General features: G+C 38.9%; 1 protein-coding gene across 3 annotated transcripts in view; it reads right to left on the reverse strand.

The window, feature by feature from the left end:
• CCDC91 (coiled-coil domain containing 91) overlaps positions 1-19,039 on the reverse strand; it is a 408,524-nt gene extending 389,485 nt beyond the window's left edge. Inside the window, exon 1 of one of the 3 annotated variants that reach the window (XM_069585456.1) lies at positions 18,786-19,039. The gene's annotated coding sequence lies outside the window, so the exon portion shown is untranslated. The remainder of the gene's footprint in view (positions 1-18,785) is intronic. The other 2 variants (XM_069585459.1, XM_069585460.1) reach the window with 2 other exon arrangements.
• Positions 19,040-20,996: the final 1,957 nt, after the last annotated feature.

The raw sequence follows: 20,996 nt of genomic DNA on the forward strand, positions 1-20,996 counted from the left end.
ACAGTCACCTGGGGATGTAGTAAACTGCTCCAGCAATAAAACCATATCTGGTAAAGCAGCTACAACTGCAATCACCACATGGCTAAGCTTATAACAATTCACTGTCATTCTCCAAGATCCATCTGTTTATGCACAGGCCAAACAGATTAGATGAATGGGGAAGTGGTGGGAATCACTGTCCCTGCATGTTTCATGTCCTTGATGATGGCACTAATAGCTGCAATTCCTCCAGAAATGAGAAACTGCTTTCAGTTTACTATGTTGTTAGGTGAGGCAATTATACTGTCTTCCATTTAGCCTTGCTCACCATAATCACCTTCATTCCACCGGTCAGGGAACCAATGTGGAGACTGCAACAGCTGCTGAGTATATCTACTCCAATTATGCATTCTGGAACTGGACAAAGAACCACAGGATGGACTTGGGGACCCACTGAGCCCACTGTGAGACAGACTTGAACTAAAACTTCTGTGATTACTTGACTTCCATAAGCCACTCTGCTGACTGATAGACCAAAGGGACTATTTAGGTCTCTTGGAATTAGCATCAGTCCAGAGCCAATATCCAGTAGTCTTTGGAAGGTCTGATTACTTCCTTTTCCCCAATGCACAATTACCCTAGTAAAAGGCTGTAGGTCCCTTTGGGGAGGGCTGGGAGAAAGATTACCGGTATACACTTTGGCAGTGTACCAGAGTCCTTCTTCAAGGGGACCTTGCCTCCTCTTCACTCAAAGGGTTCAAGGTCTGCAAAAATTCAAGTCTTAGAATTGACTGATGGGTCATGACTCTGTTTATGATTCAGGCTAGACTTCTGTTCACCTGACCTAGAACTTTTCTGCTTATACAGATCAAATAAGAATTTAGTAGGCTTCCTATCTTTTCACTTCTAGGACCACCATAATCAACTGGCCAACACCACTGTTTTGCATGAGTCAGACTATTATAAATGTCATTTTTACTCTACTGTCCAAACCTGTTTCACCTTGCCTTGACAGTTAGATGTCACGACTGGGCCCTGTCACCCTGGAATTCATTGCCTCCCATTGCATTTAGGTTTCCCGATTCAGTGACTGCATTCCCACTGAATCAATCACAGAGCTCTTCAAGGATGCCAGGACTCCCCTCACAATGTATCACTCATAATATTAGTAAAAGGTGTGTCCTCTGGACCCTCCCAGTTGGGGTGAGCACTTCTTAAATGACAAATCCACTCTAATATTCCTATCTCCCTAAGCCTTTGAGTCCCTTCAAAGCCTTTGAATCCCTGAACCAAAATAGGTAGGTCCTGTGTTTCCAATTCACTCACTGTGTGCCACCTTTTGGTGCATATTTCAGTCAAACAGCCACACCAAATGCAGAAGCTCTGCTTAGTGAGCCCATATAAATAAATTCTGTCTGGTCCAGTTTTATGTTCTTTTCATGATTATGCCATACCTCTAGTATCATTCTCACACATGTTCCCCGGATTTCTGTCTATATAAATTAGAAAGCTCAAGTAGTTCTTTTGGAGTGTACTACATTTCCCCATGAGTCACACTTTGTGCCTCATCTTTAGAAACCTGCTGGGATTTGAGTCTAGTCACAGATCTACAAGAGTGTAGAGGCAGGTCTTGAGAGTAGTAGGGGCAGGTCTTAAGGAGATCAGCACTGCCTTTTTTGGCAACTGCCTCTGGTATAACCACTGATGCAGAATTAATCCCCTCAGATCTCAGACAGTTGTGGAGAGCTACTCCCCTGGGAGTGAGGCAGAGCTCCCAGTGAGAATGAGAAAGCCACTATCACTGAGCATATGGGAAGGATGCTTCCACTGGCAAAAATACTCATCAGCATTCAGGGGCTCAATGTGTCCAGCTTCATCAGGGTCTTCCCTTGCATTCCTAATCTAACTTTCACAACCCCATTACTTTTCAATCAGTGCTCTCCCTATAATATGTCATTTACATTACTCTCACCTACTTGACTGGGACATCCTTGAAAATCAAGTGACATTTACTTCTGTATCTTCCACTGCCTAGTACAGAACCCTAAAATTATAGTCAGGGCTCAATAAAGATTTCCGTTGAGTTGAATTTTGCTTCTCACCATAGCTCTGTAAGTCCATTATTTCACTCTCATAAACTCAGTTTGACAGTCATTAAATCCTTGTTCATGCACCTATCAAAGGTCTTCATCTGCTAGTAGTGTCCTTTAACAGAAAACACACCTGTTTACCAAAAAAATACATAAAGGCCTTGCTTGCTCACATTTTTCTAAGATAATATAAAACTGTCCTAATCACGGATTTTCATTTCTTCCTGAATTAAGGTACCAGTATCTTTGGCAGGATCATTTTTTTCATCTGATTTCAACCCACAATTTATTTTTTTTACTTTCATATATAATAAGTAATTGAGTACCAAATTTATCTTAAAGACTTCTAAAATATATAGACTCTAGCTCATCCAAAACAGAATTAAATAAGCATGTGGAAACAAAATTGTCTGAAGCACACAAAGCCTCTATAATTGGGTATATTCCTGAAAAATCTGACATCTTCTGAACAATGTTTGAAAAACTTTTCCTCTGTACCATTATGAACTGAGCCATTAGCTAAAAATCCAGAGTTTTCTCACAAGGCAATCTAAGCACTCCCAATGTTTGTTTTTTGTTTTTGTTTTTTTTTATGCAATAGTGTCAAGATCCTACAGAAATGTCAACTGACATTCTCTACTGAGTAAATATATAAGCAAATCCAAAAATGCTAGCTATTAGGGTGATGGCACTGACAACAGTAAGTTTTATTCACTGAAGTTCCATTCATTGTGTATAAGTGTTTCTACACATTAACCCCATGTTCTTATCAACTGTTTGAAGGCAACAATCATCCAAATCTCTTCTAAAGCAGTGAAACTTACATTCTCAATTATGACTCTTGGGTAGTACAAGATGACAAGATGCTAAGTCAGTGAGTTAAATGCTAGGGGAAAATAGTAAGTTTAGTTACCTTTAATTACTAAGGCATTAAAACTCCACAAGTACAAGTCTAGACATTTTTCACCAAATTGGAAAAAAAAAAAAAAAAAAAAAACCCTAAGCTTCTACTTATCTTTCTTTACTAGAAAATCCCATTAACCAAGTACTATGTTCAGGCATAGCATACTATAAGCATTCAATAATGTTTTCTTACTTTTTATAATCATTTTGATAATTCTATTAATTTTTAAGCATAATTCACAAGCCCTAATTAAATATTTCCTCTATTTAAACTTACCCAATAATATAAAAGAGAATGGCATAATTCCAAGTGGCCACACAAGAAAAGAACACAGAGTTTACATAAAGAGTTCACCAAGACAGAAAAATAGCAAGAAAAATAGTAACAATAAAAATATTAAAAGCCTGGAGAGGAGAGAAAAAAAATCTAATATCCCGAGTTGCCACATTACATATATATAATGTATTTTAAAATATATATACCCAACAGACATATATTTATAAATGTCTAGTTTTCAACAAAAATTATGATACATGCCAAGAAACAAAAACATAGAGCCCCTACACAGAGGGAAAAAATGCAGTCAACAGAAATTTACTCGTGAGGAAACTCAGACATTAGACTTATTAGACAAAGATATTAAAATTCACGACTCTAATATGTTCAAATATAATGTCTCAAATCACCACAGGAAACTGTGTCTAAATGAAGGAAAAATAATAACAATGTCTCACAAAATAAAGAATATTAATGAAAAGACTGGAGTTGTAAAAATAAAACATAAAACCTGGAGTTTATTTACAGGTCAGCAATGGAGAAATAGACATAGAGAACAGATTTATGGACATGGGGAGAGGGGAGGAGAGAGTGAGATGTATGGAAAGAGTAACATGGAAACTTATATTACCATATGTAAAATAGACAGCCAACGGAAATTTGCTGGATGGCTCAGGAAACTCAAACAGCTGCTCAATCTATCTATCAATCTAGAGGGGTGGAATGGGGCAGGACATGGGAAGGAGGTTCAAAAGGGAGGGGATATATGTATATCTATAACTGATTCATGTTGAGGTTTGACAGAAAACAACAAAATTCTGAAAAGCAATTATCCTCCAATTAAAAAAAATAAATTTAAAAAAAATCTAGAGTTGAAAGTTAAAACATCCACTAGAAGACTTCAACAGCAAATTTATGAACTGATAGAAGGAAGAATCAGTGAATGTGAAGATAGGTCAATTGAGATTAACCAGTCTGAGCAAAAGGAAAAAGGATAAAGAAAAGTTAACAAAGTATCAAAGACCTGTGGCTAACCACCAAGAATACTAACATATGCATAAGCATAATCAGAGTTCCAGAAAACAAGGAGAGAAAGAAAGGGGCAGAAAAACTACTTAAGGTAATAATGCTAGAAAATTTCACAAATTTGATGAAAAACATTAACCTACACATCCAAGAAGTTCAACAAATTGCAAGTAGGATAAAATTAAAAGAGACCCACACTTTAAGGTGTCATAATCAAACTTTCAAATGCCAAAGACAAAAAGAGAATCTTGTAATCAGCAAAATAGAAGCTACTCATCACGTACAAGGAATCAGTGATAAGATTTTTAACCTGACTTTTCATAAACAACCATGGAGGCCAGAAGGCAATGTGATGGCCCAAAGTGCTGAAAGAGAGACTTTCAACCAAGAATTCTATACCCAGCAAAACTAATACTAAAAAAAAAAAAAAAAAGGAGAAATTAAGACTTACTCAAAGCAAAAACAAAGAAAATTTACCACCAGGAGGTCTTATCTATGAGGAATTCTAAAAGGAGTAATCAGGCTGAAATGAAAGAACCACACAAAGCAACTGAATCCTCACAAAGAAATAAAGAGCACCAGTAAAGATAACTACACAGGCAAATATAAAAGACACAGGTAAATATAAAAATTGTCTTTTGGGCTTCCCTGGTGGCTCAGACAGTAAAGAATCTGCCTGCAGTGTGGAAGACCTGGGTTTGATCCCTGGGTTGGGAAGATCCCCTGGAGAAGAGAATGGCTACCCACTCCAGTATTCTGGCCTAGAGAATTTCAAGGACAGAGGAGCCTGACAGGCTATATAGTCCATGGGGTCACAAAGAGTCAGAGACACCGGAGTGACTGTCACAAAAGGTGTATTTGTAATTCTTTCTTCACCTATACAATTTACAAGACAACTGCACAAAGAAAGACTGCAAATCTGTGTTGATGGGCATCAACGTAGAAAGATGTAATTTATGTTGATAGTTGCACAACAAAGGAGAAGAAATGGAACTACACAGGAGCAAACTTTTTATAAATTTGAGATTGTTGGTGCTAATTCAAAATAGACACCAAACAGACTGTTATAAACTCATTAGTTATAATCCCCAGGGCAATCACTAAAAAAGTAACTTAAACATAGTGAGAGAAACAATAAAAGAATTAAAATGGAACACTAGAAAATGGAACACTATTTAATACAACACAAAGCAGTAATGGGATTAAGGAACAGCAACAAAAACTTAAAAATATACAGAAAACAAATACTAGGTTGATGCAAATGTAACTGCAGTTTTTGTTTGTAGAAATTTGCCATTTGATATTGGAATACATTCTTAAATAAATGTGGTTATGTTAAACATCATTTTAATATGCATTTCTTTATTTTTTTCTACTGACATTACTTGCTGTTTATTTTATATTTACTTTAGACTAGGGAATTGATGTTAGACAAAAAGTAAATTCAAGCAATTTTCTTATCTGAGTTCAAAATGGGAGGTAAACCAGCAGAGACAACTCACAACATCAACAACACATTTGGCCCAGGAACTTCTAACAAACATATGGTGCAGTGTTGGTTTCAAGAAGTTTTGCAGAGATGAGAGCCTTGAAGATGAAAAGTGTAGTGGCCAGCCACTAGAAGTTGACAACAACCAATTTAGAGACATCATCAAAGCTGATTCTCTTACAACCACAGAAGTTGCCCAAGAATACAACATCAGCCACTGAGTTGAGTCCTTTGGAATTTGAAGCAAATTCGAAAGGTGAAAAGGCTTGTTAATTGGTGCCTTGTGAACTGACCGCGAATTAAAAAAATCATCGTTCTGAAGAGTCTTCTCTTATTCCACACAACACCAGTTAACCATTCCTCGATTGGACTGTAGCATGCAAAGAAAAGTGGATTTTATATGACAACCAGCAACAACTAGCTCAGTGGCTGGACTGAGAAGCTCCAAAGCACTTCCCAAAGCCAAAGCTGCACCAAAAAAAAAGGTCACGGTCACTATTTGGTGATCTGAACAACTACAGCTTTTTGAATCCCAGAGAAACCATTACATTTGAAAAGTATGCTCAGCAAAGCAATGAGATGCACCAAAAACTGCAATGTCTGCAGCACACACTGGTCAACAAAAAGGGCCCAATTCTTATCCATTACAACACCTGACCACACATCACACAACCAATGCTTCACAAGTTGAATGAATTGGGCTACAAAACTTTGCCACATCCACCATATTCACCTGACCTCTCATTAACCAACTACCACTTCTTCAAGCAACTGGACAACTTTTTGCAGGGAAAATGCTTCCACAACCAGCACGAAGCAGAAAATTCTTTCCAAGAGTTCATCAAATCCCAAAGCACAAATTTTTATGCTACAGGAATAAACAAACCTATTTCTCACTGGCAAAAATGTTGTAATGGTTACTATTTTGATTAATAAAGATGTACCTGCTGCTGCTGCTGCTGCTAAGTCGCTTCAGTCGTGTCCGACTCTGTGCGACCCCATAGAAGGCAGCCCACCAGGCCCCGCTGTCCCTGGGATTCTCCAGACAAGAATACTGGAGTGGGTTGCCATTTCCTTCTCCAATGCATGAAAGTGAAAAGTGAAAGTGAAGTCGCTCAGTCATGTCAGATTCTTAGCGACCCCATGGACTGCAGCCCACCAGGCTCCTCCGTCCATGGGATTTTCCAGGCAAGAGTACTGGAGTGGGTTGCCATTGCCTTCTCCTAAGCCTAGTTATAATGATTTAAAATTCATGATTCAAAACTTCAATTACATATGCACCAACTTAACAGTAAAATGGCAAGTATAATCCTTATCTTATCAATAGTTATCTTAAATAACCATGTGTTAAACAACCTGATCAAAAGGCAGAAATTTGCAAATGAAGAAAAAGCACGATCCAACTATGTACAGACTACAATGCCTTAGATTCAAAGACACAAGTACAATATTGCACACCAGTAACACATGAAGTATAACTGAATACTTCATAATCAATATGCAGAATGGTATACTATAAACAACCCAAGGTTTGGAGCATCCATTTCTTAAAAGTCTGTAAATCAACCGAAAATCTGACTTTCATTCATCCAACATGTAGTTTTTTAGTAATATTCATGTAAACACCTAAGTCTATCAGAGAAGCATACACATATTAACGGAGCTTGCATAATATAGCACTACTATCTTTACTACAATTGCAGAAATTTTGAATTCTTATAACACAAAAGTAAAACATCTTGAAATGATCATGTAGACCCTCTCTTGCCACAAAATTGGACACAACATAAAAGGCAATTAGGCTGGCTTCTTCACTATCTATGCCTGCTTTGGGTAGGAGACGCACATGGTCTATGTTAGCAAGGCTGGCAAAGGGAGAAGAAAGACAGTCTCTCCTGAATAGCACTTCATGGAAAAAAGTGATTTCACACTTTACAAAACAGTGGTTTTTTTCATTGATATAATTAGTCTAAATGAATATATGTGTTCAACAGCATTATGTAAATGGCAAAATGTTCATACACTTCTAAAGATAAAAGGTTTACTAGAATTATAACATGCTGCATTTTAAAGTACCTAACATTACTTCTAATCTTCATCTAATAAACCTGTAACTTAAAAGTAATCTTCTCATTTCAAAATTTTAAAATTACTGTATTCTCTACTAGTGACAATAAATGTATCTCTAATTCTTTACGTAAAACTACAGCAATAGCTAATAACAGTCTTTATACTCCTTATTTGAGACTTGACAGGGAAGGGAAGAGGATATAGGGCAAGAAATATCTAAAATAATTTAAATTAGACAATATAAACCGATATAAATATAATACAAATTCCCATTTGGTCACTTTAGAATTAACTGAAACTGTCTCGTGTTGATTAAATAGCTTAATGAGCTTATTCTAAAAATTAAAATAAGAAGACCAATCCAGAACAAGCAGAATCTATACAAAATGCTTACATGAACTCCATATTGGTATTGTCAGTTCAGTTCAGTCGCTCAGTCATGTCCAACTCTTTGCAACCCCATGAACCGCAGCATGCCAGGCCTCCCTGTCCATCACCAACTCCCGGAGTTCACCCAAACCCATGTCCACTGAGTCGGTGAGGCCACCCAACAATCTCATCCTCTATTGTCCCCTTCTCCTCCTGTCCTCAATCTTTCCCAGCATCAGGGTCTTTTCAGATGAGTCAGCTCTTCACATCAGGTGGCCAAACTATTGGAGTTTCAGTTTCAACATCAGTCCTTCCAATGAACACCCAGGACTGATCTCCTTTAGAATGAATGGACTGGTTGGATGTCCTTGCAGTCCAATGGACTCTCAAGAGCCTTCTCCAACACCACAATTCAAAAGCATCAATTCTTCGGCACTCAGCCTTCTTCACAGTCCAACTCTCACATCCATACATGACACCTGGAAAAACCATAGCCTTGACTAGACGGACTCTTGTTGACAAAGTAATGTCTCTGCTTTTGAATATGCTGTCTAAGTTGATCATAACTTTCCATCCAAGAAGTAAGTGTCTTTTATTTCATGGCTGCAATCACCATCTGCAGTGATTTTGGAGCCCCCCAAAATAAAGTAAGCCACTGTTTCCACTGTTTCCCCATCTATTTCCCATGAAGTGATGGGATCGGATGCCATGATCTTCGTTTTCTGAATGTTGAGCTGTAAGCCAAGTTTTTCACTCTCCTTTTTCACTTTCATCAAGAGGCTCTTTAATTTCTCTTTACTTTCTGCCATAAGGGTGGTGTCATCTGAATATCTGAGGTTATTGAAATTTCTCCTGGCAATCTTGATGCCAGCTTATGCTTCTTCCAGCCCAGTTTCTCATGATGTACTCTGCATATAAATAAGCAGGGTGACAATATACAGCCTTGACATATTCCTTTTCCTATTTGAAACCAGTCTGTTCCATGTCCAGTTCTAACTGTTGCTTCCTCACCTGCATACAGGTTTCTCAAAGGGCAGGTCAGGTGATCTGGTATTCCCATCTCTTTCAGAATTTTCCACCGTTTATTGTGATCCACACAAAGACTTTGGCATCGTCAATAAAGCAGAAATAGATGTTTTTCTGGAACTCTTACTTTTTTGGTGATCCAGTAGATGTTGGCAATTTGATCTCTGGTTCTTCTGCCTTTTCTAAAACCAGCTTGAACATCTGGAAGTTCACGGTTCATGTATTGCTGACACCTGGCTTGGAGAATTTTAAGCATCAGTTTACTAGCATGTGACATGAGTGCAACTGTATGATAGTTTGACGATTCTTTGGCATTGCCTTTCTTTGGGATTGGAATGAAAATGGACCTTTTCCAGACCTGTGGCCACTGCTGAGTTTTCCAAATTTGTTGGCATATTCAGTGCAGCACTTTCACAGCATCATCTTTCAGGATTTGAAACAGCTCAATTGGAATTCCGTCACCTCCACTAGCTTTGTCCGTAGTGATTCCTAAGGCCCACTTGACTTCACATTCCAGGATGTCTGACTCTAGGTGAGTGAATACACCATCATGATTATCTGGGTCGTGAAGATCTTTTCTGTACAGTTCTTCTGTGTATTCTTGCCACCTCTTCTTAATATCTTCTGCTTCTGTTAGGTCCCTATCATTTCTGTCCTTTATTGTGCCCATCTTTGCATGAAATGTTCCCTTGGTATCTCTAATTTTCTTGAAGAGATCTCTAGTCTTTCCCATTTTGTTGCTTTCCTCTATTTCTTTGCACTGATCACTGAGGAAGGCTTTCTTATCTCTCCTTGCTATTCTTTGGAACTCTGCATTCAAATAGATATATCTTTCCTTTTCTCTGCTTTTCGTTTCCCTTCTTTTCACAGCTATTTGTAAGGCCTCCCCAGACAGCCTGAGTAGGAAGTCAAGAAACACTTGGAATAACAGGCAAATTTGGCTTTGGAGTACAGAATGAAGTAGGGCAAAGACTAATAGCATTCTGCCAAGAGAACACACTGGTCATAGCAAACACCCTCTTCCAAAAGAAGACTCTATACATGGACATCACCAGATGATCAACACCAAAATCAGACTGATTATATTCTTTGCAGCCAAAGATGGAGAAGCTCTATACAGTCAGCAAAAACAAGACCGGGAGCCCACTGTGGCTCAGATCATGAACTCCTTATTCAATTTCAGACTGAAATTGAAGAAGTGGAGAAAACCGTTAGACCATTCAGGTATGACCTAAATCAAATCCCTAATGACTATACAGTGGAAGTGAGAAATAGATTTAAGGGACTAGACCTGATAGCAGAGTGCCTGATGAACTATGGACGGAGGTTTGATACACTTTACAGGAGACAGAGATCAAGACCATCCCCAAGAAAAAGAAATGCAAAAAAGTAAAATGGCTGTCAGAGGAGGCCTTACAAATACAAATATTGATATTGTAGTCTACAAATAAAAGCAGTATTAAAAAAAACACTTGTGATAAATCCAACTTTACCACTCACTGTTGATACAACCTTGAATAACATGGTTCACTTGTCTGAGACTCAGTTTCCTCACCTATTAAATGGGGAAAATACTACTTACCTACAACAAAAGCTTATGGTTGGAATTCAATAAAACAACATGCATAAAGGGTTTCTGCATGATATTGAACACAAAGATTTCTACAATCCTTATAAAAAGAACCTGAGCATTTTACATTACACAAAACACATTAGGAATTTTATCTAGATCACTGACAGAAAAATAATAATGTGGAAGGAAAAGTCATTTACCCATTGCACATGCTAAACCTATAAAATAAATGATATAAACTAGATCAATCTAATAAACTGAGTTTCTGAAATCCTAGGAGTCTATCTTGCAACACGGCTCAAAAAAATCAACGATATTAACTGCCACCTTTTGCTCCAAGATTGTTGCAAATTAAAGTCCAGGCAGATAAATTCTAGGAATATAAAATTAAACAAGGGGGCAGTGTATATTAAGAATTTGAAAAAAGTTCATGCATTTTGAGTAATAATCAACTTTTTAAAAATTAACTAAAAGAATTTTATCAGAATTATGCCCATAGACTTAATATTAATTCTAATGGGGAAAACAACCATCCAAATGATAAATCAAGAACATACAAGTCAAATTTTCAAGTAATTCATGATGTAGTAAGCAATGAGTGTAATGTTTAGTGAAAATGAAAAAATATAACAATATTTACAACTTTGTTTTTTAAATGTTTTCAAAATAAAAACAAACAAAAAATGCCAGCAAGACACAGCAGGAATTATTTCACACTAATAGAAATGGATTAATTCTTTTCTTTACTGGTTTATTTCTCAACTTTCCATTCTAATCAACTACAATTTCCACAATCAAAAAAATACAAAATTCATTTATGATTTTTAAAAAATTTTCACTAGAAGTTAAAGAAAATTTCCTCAATCTGATGAGAATTGTATTTACAAAAAAACAATAATTAACTACTTCATGGTAAAAGATAACACACTTTCCTCACTAAGATGAGAATTAAGGCAAGGATGTCAGCTCTTACTTGTTCTGTTTAACCTCATCATGAAGATCCTAGCCAGTATAATGAGAAAATAAAATAAATAAAAGGCAAATAGGAAAATATGAACTAACTAAAACTGTCTCTACTGGCAGACAAGATTGTTTAGACAGAAAATTCCAAACAGTCTACAAAACCTACTAGTGTAAGTGAATTTATTAACAAGGTTGAGAATTCAGGGTCAAAATAAAGTATCAATTTATTTATATAAATAATTGTAAATTGAAATTTTTAAAAAGAATATCATTTACAACAGCACCAAAAACATGAAACAGACATATATTTTTTTTAATGTGTGTTACAGTTTTCTGCTAAAAGCTTAAAATATTAATGAGGAAAATCAAGGCTTTATTAATGGATTAGAAACCATTCAGATGTCAATTCTCTTCAAGCAAAATTATAACTTCAATGCGTCCAGAATCAAAATTCCAGGATGCTTTTTTATAGAAATAGGTTGATTCTACAAACATACATGGAAAGAAAGAGCTCAGGTAACCAAAACAATTAAAAAAAAAAAATTGGAAGACTCAAGACTTCCTAATTTCAAAACAAAACTACAAAGTTACATTAATGAAGACAGTGTGTTTGGCCAAAAGAAAGACACATGGAATGACAGAACAGAACTGAGAGTCCAGGAACATATCTACACATAGAGTCAAGTGATTTCTGACAAAGAAGCTAAGAAATTTTACTGAAGAAAGGATAGTAAGGATAGTCTTTTCAACAAGTGTTACTGGACAAATTAGGTGTCCATATACCAAAAAAAGAAAGAAAGAGAGAAAAAGAACTTTGACACATATCTTGTACTACAAACAGAAATGAATAAAAAGCTGATCAAAACAGATCACAGACCTAAAGGTAAAATCTAAAACTATAAAAGTTCTAACAGAAAACACAGAAAAAAAAAAAATCATTGTATCTCTGGTTTAGTCAAAATTTTCTAGATAGGATGCAAAAGCACAAATCACAAAAGAAAAAAAATGATAATGTGGACTTCTTCAAAATGTACAACTTCAACTCTTTGAAAAATACAATTAAAAAAATAAAGACAAACCATAGACTGAAAGAAAATATCTGTCAACCTATATTGATAAAGGAATCGGATCCAGACTTCTTATAACTCACTAATAAAACAGACCAAAGATTTTAACAGACACTTCACAAAAGAAATCACACAAGATAGCAAATAAGGACATGAAAAGATGCTCAAAATATTGCTGTGCTTAAGTCACTCAGTCGTGTCCGACTGTTTGCGACCCCATGGACTGTAGCCCATTAGGCTCCTCTGTCCATGGGGATTCTCCAGGCAAGCATATTGGAGTTGGTTATCATGCCCTCCTCTAGGGGATCTTCCCAACTCAGGGATCGAGCCCAGGTTGCCCGCGTTGTAGGCAGATTCTTTACCATCTGAGCCACCAGGGAAGCTCAACATATTAGCTGATAGGAAAATTCAAACTAAAACATCATTGAGATAGCACTAAATATCTATTAGAATAGCTGAAATTAAAAGCAAAATGACAAATGCTGACCAGCATGTGGAGAAAATGGAAGCATCAAACAATGCTGACAATTTCTTATCTTTGGTAATTTGTTATAAAGTTAAGTGAACATTTGCCACATAATCAGAGACTCATACTCCTAGAAATTTAACCAAACGATATGAAAGCATTTATCTACACAAAGACCCACAGAAGAATGTACAAAGAAATGTACATGAATATTTATAGCGCCTTCATTCCTAAATGAGAAACACTGGAACAACCTAAATGTCCATCAGCTGGTGAATAAATAAGACTGTGATATAGCCATAAAATAAAATAGGCAGTCAGATCAGTCAGTCCAACACTTTGTAATCCCAAGGACTGCAGCATGCCAGGCTTCCCTGTCCATCACCAACTTCCAGAGCTTGCTCAAGCTCATGTCCATAGAGTTGGTGATGCCACCCAACCATCTCATCCTCTGTCATCTCCTTCTCCTGCCTTCAATCTTTCCCAGTATCAGGGTTTTTTCAAATGAGTCAGTTCTTCACATCAGTGGCCAAAGTATTGGAGTTTCAAGCAGAGCATCAGTCCTTCCAATGAATATTCAGGCCAGATTTCCTTTAGGATTGACTGGTTGGATCTCCTTGCAGTCCAAGGGACTCTCAAGAGTCTTCTCCCACACCACAGTTCAAAAGCATCAATTCTTCAGTGCTCAGCTTTCTTTACAGTCCAACTCTCACAATCATACATGACTATTGGAAAGACCATAGCTTTGACGAGACAGACCTTTGTCGGCAAAGTAATATCTCTGTTTTATAATATGCTGTCTAGATCATAGCTTTTCTTCCAAGGAGTGTCTTTTAAATCCATGGCTGCAGTCACCATCTGCAGTGATTTTGGAGCTCAGGAAAATAAAGCTTGTCACTGTTTCCATTGTTTCTCCATCTATGTGCCATGAAGTGATGGGACTGGATGCCACAAACTTTGTTTTTTGAATGTTGACTTTTAAACCAGCTTTTTCATTCTCTTCTTTCACTTTCTTCAAGAGGCTCTTCAGTTCTCCTTCACTTTTTGCCAAAGTAGGGCTATCATCTGCGTATCTGTTATTGATATTTCTCCCAGCAATTTTGATTCCAGCTTGTGCTTCATCCAGCCCAGTGTTTCTCATGATGTACTCTGCATATAAGTTAAATAAGCAGGGTGACAATATACAGCCTTGACGTACTCATTTCCTGATTTGGAACCAGTCCATTGTTCCATGTCTGGTTCTAACTGTTGCTTCTTGACTTGCATACAGATTTCTCAGGAGGCAAGTCAGGTGGTCTGATATTCCCATCTCCTGAAAAATTTTCCAGTCTGTTGTGATCCACACAGTCAAAGGTTTTGGCATAATCAACAAAGCACAAGTATATGTTTTTCTGAAACTCTCTTGCTTTTTTGATGATCCAACGGATGTTGGCAATCAGATCTCTGGTTCCTCTGCCTTTTCTAAAACCAGCTTGAACATCAGGAAGTTCACAGTTCATGTACTGCTGAACCCTGGCTTGGAGAATTTTGAGCATTACTTTACTAGCATGTGAGATGAGTGCAATAGTTTGAGTATTCTTTGGCATTGCCTTTCTTTGGGACTGGAATGAACATTGACCTTTTCCAGTCCTGTGGCCACTGCTGACCAAACTTGCTGGCATACTGAGTGCAGCGCTTTCACAGCATCATCTTTTAGGATTTGAAATAGCTCAAAGGAATTCCATCACCTCCACCAGCTTTGTTTCTAAGGATGCTTCCTAAGGCCCACTTGACTTTGTATCCCAGGGTGTCTGGCTCTAAATCAGTGATCACACATCGTGGTTATCTGGGTCATGAAGATCTTTTTTGTACAGTTCTTCTGTGTATTCTTGCCACCTCTTAATATCTTCTGCTTCTGTTAGTTCCATACCATTTTTGTCCTTTATTTGCCCATCTTTGCCTGAAATGTTCCTTGGTATCACTAATTTTCTTGAAGAAATCTCTAGTCTTTTCCCTTCTACCATTCAATATAATAACCCAAGTTTATGCCCCAACTAGTTATGCTGAAGAAGCTGAAGTTAAACAGTTCTATGAAGACCTATAAGACCTTCTAGCATTAACAGCCAAAACAGATATCCCTTTCATCATAGGGGACTAGAATGCAAAAGTAGGAAGTCAAGAGATACCTGGAGTAACAGGCAAATTTGGCCTTGGAGTACAAAATGAAGCAGTTCAAAGACTAACAGAGTTTTACCAAGAGAACGCACTGGTCATAGGAAGCACCCTCTTCCAATGACACAAGAGAAGACTCTACACATGGACATCACCAGATGGTCAATACCAAAATCAGACTGATTATACTCTTTGCAGCCAAAGATGGAGAAGCTCTATACAGTCAGCAAAAACAAGACCAGGAGCCAACTGTGGCTCAGATCATGAACTTCTTATTGCCAAATTCAGACTTAAATTGAAGAAAGTAGGGAAAGCCACTAGACCATTCAGGTTTGACTTAATCAAATCCCTTATGATTATATAGTGGAAGTGACAAATACATTCAAGGGATTAGATCTGATAGACACAGTGCCCGAAGAACTATGGACGAAGGTTCGTGACACTGTGCAGCGCCAGTAATCAAAACCATCCCCAAGAAAAACAAATGCAAAAATGCAAAATAGTTGTCTGAGGAGGGCTTACAAATAGCTGAGAAAAGAAGAGAGGCTAAAGGCAAAGGAGAAAAGGAAAGATATACCCATTTGAATGCAGAGTTCCAAAGAATAGCAAGGAGAGATAAGAAAGCCTTCCTCAGTGATCAATGCAAAGAAATGAAATAGTACATGGCAATAAAGCAAAAAAGGACAAAGTACTGATACATGCACCAAAATGGGTGAATCACAAAAGCATTAACTGAAAGAAACCAGAAAAAAATTCTATTTGTTGTAGGAGTTCGTTTCTATGACATTCCAGAAAAGACAAAGCGACATGGATAGGGAACAGATCAGTGGTTGCCTGATCTACCACTGAGGGGAGGAAACCAACTACAAACTCGCACGAGGGAACGTTTGGAATGACTGAAATGTTCTGTGTCTGGTTGTGGTGGTAGTTATATGAATATTGTGCATGTGTCAGTTTAAAAACAAGATACTAAGAGTGTTTTTACTTATAAACTATACCTCAATAAGCCCACATTTTAAAAGACACAAGACATGCTCTTTTGAAAAACATGTTATTTAATTGCTCAGTCATGTCTGACTCTTTGCAACGCCATGGACTGAGGCCCACTGGACTCCTCTGTCCAAGGAATTTTTTAGGCAAGAATACAGGGATAGGATGCCATTTACTTCTCCAGGGAATATTCCCCACCCAGGGATCAAGTCCCAGTCTCCTGCATTAGCAGGTGGGTTCTTTACCACTGAGCCACCAGGGAAGCTTTGAAAAATATGTTTCAAATTAAATGACAACCCATCTAAATGGGTATTGGGGTGGAGGAGAAACCATGGGGGAAACAAAAAAGTTTTAGAAATATTACAAATCAAAAAACTGACTTATCATAAGGAAGAAGAAACACACTGATATAAAAAGTTACTCCAGTGTGTCCTTTTTATTTTTCTCATTGCTTAGACAGAAAATAACAAAATTTGATGAGTTTCAAGAAAGACCAAAAGTCACAAGGAACAGATTGATAAAGGAGGCACAGTGATTACAAGCTAAAATTTGGAAACACTCACCGAAACATGCCCTTTCCAAGTTACTAATAAAAATGACCTCAGCCAACTGAATGCACTTCCACCCCAATTTCTGCTATGAAGAACAAGACAATAAATATAATTTTCTTTATTCATAACAATCCTATATACTTTATAACCATATATCTATAGCTAGGAATACAAGATAAAATGCCTCTAACTAGGCAAATTCCTATTTGTCCATTTAAGCTTCAGACTAGCTACTCGGTAACCTTCTATCCTCTCCCCCCACCCCCCCACCCCCGCTGCCACTAAAAAAAAAAAAAAAATGCTGTCTCTCTATGATGACCTTCTGCAGTCTGTCTGATATCAAGATGATTAAAATAAAACGATTAAAATAAACATGAGTTTTGAGCTGATCACTCCAATAAGAAGATACATTTTTCCATTTAATAAAAGTTAGGTAAATTGTAACTTTCACCACTTTGTTTTATGTTTATTCCATTTGGCATGTACTGTTGCTAGGACACCAGTTAATAATAAGATTTCCCAACTCACAGAACAACCTCCTAGCCAGCCTGCAGTATACCAAACTTCGTAACCTGGTCAGTTCTCTACCACACAATTTACCCACTCACCAGCACCACACAGGTGCACTCTCTCTGGCATCCTCCAGCTCCATTAACCTTACAGGTACAGTAGCGCTAATCCCCTCAATGGAACAGAAACTGCAGCAGAAAGCAAATAAGATGAAGGATACAGGTCTCCGATGGCAAAGAACAACGTGAATTTATTGCCAGTCCCTGTCATACCACCCAACTAAATATTCTGGGAATTCGGTCTTAAATTGTAGGGTGAAATGTTAGCCCATCCCCCCGTGACGAGATGAAAAGTCAGCCTACCCCCAATCACCAGCACGAATGCAACATTCAAAATGCTGTCCAAAAGCCTTCGTCCAACTACCGCCCAGATAATTATTTAACGAGTAAGGTGGGCATCAGTTCCTGTACAGTTCAGAAGGGGGGATAAGGAGAAAGAGCCCTAATTCCTAAGGCGCCTCTGAATCACCTACAACTGTGGTCAGAACTTGACCCTCCAGGTAATCAGGCTGTGCCCCAACTCTCATCAGGGAAGCAAGTGAGAGTAGCAGCAGCAGCATCCTACCAAAAAAAAAAAAAAAAAAAAAACCCACTCAGCGCTGCTTTTAATAGGTTTTACGTTCAAAGCTTTGCTCCGCAGTGTGCAAAAAGGGCAGATGGAAGAATCATCTTTATTGTGGGAGAGGGGGCGCACTTAAGGGGATGAAAGATGCCTCACCACTTGGAAAGTTACCAGCCACTGCCTTCACTCTGAAATGCTACTTTTATTGCAGTCTGTGGCCCAAAGTAACGACAAGGAAATGTGACTGTCTGACGGACACTGTTGTACTTAAATCAAAGGGAAAACTTAAACCAGGCGCGATCGGTGAAAACTCGGCAAGGATCAAAGTTACCGTTCATGAGAGCTTTGGTGACACAGTAATCACGTGTACTTGTGCGTAGACTTCCGAAAACATTAGGTTCTGGAACATGCCGGGGCAGAAATTTGCCGGCGAGGGCAAGCACGGGTAGACACCGCCCGCTGGGGAGCGAGGTTCAGCTCCAGCCCGCGGCGGGTCACGCCCCGTGACTCCCCGGCCCGACATCTCCCTGGGCCGGGGCCGTACCCACCGGTGGCGGAAGCCCGGCCGCGCTCCCCGCCCGTGCCCAGGCCGCCTCAGGGCGCGCCGCCGGCCTCCTGCGGCCCGGGCCCCAGACCCAGGCCCAGAAGGCGAGCGTCCGTTTACCTGCGCCCCGGCTCTCGCCGCTGCCGCCTGCAGTCACTGCCACCACCGCCGCGCTGCTCCCCCACAGCGCCTGGTGAGCCACCCCAGCACACAGCCACGCGCGCGCACCCGGGCGCGACCCAGACCTAGGGGAATGCGGCCCAGGTACGGGCGTTGGGACAGCGCACTCACCACCCGGCTTCCAGAGCCTCTGCCCCCGGAAGTTGATTTCCGCCAAGGCCCGCCCAACGCCGCGCCTGTCACTCAACGCCCACAGGCGCGTCACGTGTGCCAAGGCCAAGCGCGAGCCCCAGGCCCCATCTTCTGAGGCCCGCCACTCTTGGCTCCTGTGGTCGTCAGAGCGCTTCCCTGTGAAACAGGTTGACTCGGGCGCAACCTCCTGTTGGTTCCAGCTTCTTGTTCACTTGAATGACAGACCCTGTTTCTGTACCTAACCCATACAAGTCAAACCATCCCCATAATGGCACGCCTGTCTAGGACTTTGTAGGGCTGGTCCTGAGAAGAACGGGCCCTGATTTCTTAACCACCTTCAAGCAGAGTACCCTAAATCCTGGAACTGAGTTAAGTGCTCAAGAAAAGAGTGGACTAGACAACGTCTCCTCTTGACCATCAGAACTCACAGCACCAGGTTGCAGTCAAGTCCAGAGCCTCTCCAGACCACTGCTGCATGACTCCAGCAAAAGAGCTCTGCTCTAGAATTACATTTGTTCTTGTCCTTATCTCCACATCACAGCGATCTGTACATGCCATCTCTGTTCAAAGGAAAATCTGTTTTCAGCTGCCAAGGTACCCCCTGTTTACCAAACCTTCAAATAGTTTCTCCTAAAGAAAAGAGAGAATGACAAAACTGACCATTTTATTTGAAAACAAGCATGGTTATATAAAGTTGTTTTTTTGTTGTTGTTCCATTGCAGATCTAACCTAGGTCTCCCATATTGCCAACAGATTCTTTACCGTCTGAGCCGCTAGAGAAGACACCCATAGTTATATAGATTATTTTTTTAATAAAGATTCTTCCAATTTCGACATAATAGGGATTTGTTGTTGTTCAGTCACTGAGTCATGTCTGACTCTTAGCAACCCCATGGATTATAGCCCATCAGGTACCTCTGTCCACGGGATTTCCCAGGCAAGATAACTGGAGTGGGTTGCCATTACTTTCTCCAGTGGATCTTCCCCACCCAGAGATCAAACCTGTGACTCTTGCATTGGCAGGTGAATTCTTTACCACTGAGCCACCGGGAAAGCCAAGAGGGATTTGGGAAACATTTAACAATTTGTTAATGTAACTACTGAGCCAAATTGGGACAATCCAAAAAGAGCACAAGATACACTCAAGATTTTTGCCTTCAAGGAGTCGACAGTCAAATAAAAAAGACAAGTAGCCTGGGAATTTAATCATTAGTGTCTGGAATATTGATGATCATTGTATAACAGGCATTCTTTAACATTTTAAACTTTAACACTTTGGACATTATCTTTCTCATCTTTCCATTGAAGAAAAGTGGATCAAGCCTGTAATCATCTCTGCTCTGTATTGGAGGTGGAAAATGTCAGCAAAGAATCCTAACAATCAGTTTTCCAGTAATTGCAGGCTAAAGGGGTTAACAAACAGTTTCAATATTGAGCATGGATGTCACCTCTTATGTACCCTTTTATTCCTGTCCACCATCTTAGGTGTATGCAAAGCCAACATTTCTTTTATAAGAAATAGGATACTTTCTTACACATTATTTGTTTACCTGTGTACTGGACCACCAAGTCAAGGACCACTTCTTATTTGCACATCTTTTAGTCTACTTCTCCTTTATCTTTTATATTCTACAATCTAGCACAGTGTCTAGTGATTAGAAGAAAGAATTTAATAAATGTTTCTTAAGTTGAATATATACCATTATCTTTGTATTATTTTGTGCCTCAAATTTCTTTCTGCTACAAACGTCAAATAAGTTTCTGAGAGTTTTCACTGATATAACCTGCTCTTTCTGTCCCACCTAATCCAATATTCAATATTGAGCAGGTTTATAAGACTAATAGAAACTAATATTTATTGAAACTCGCTCTGTTCTCGGCTAAATATTTTCATCTGTTATATAATTTGTCATCGCACTAATCCTCTGAAATGAGTATACTGATATATTCACTTTTTAGATGAGGATACAGGCTTAGGAAAGGTAACTTGACCAAGTGGCAGAGCAGATTCAGATCAAG

Source organism: Ovis canadensis, chromosome 3 (assembly GCF_042477335.2).
Source record: "Ovis canadensis isolate MfBH-ARS-UI-01 breed Bighorn chromosome 3, ARS-UI_OviCan_v2, whole genome shotgun sequence".
Taxonomy (NCBI): Eukaryota; Metazoa; Chordata; class Mammalia; order Artiodactyla; family Bovidae; genus Ovis; species Ovis canadensis.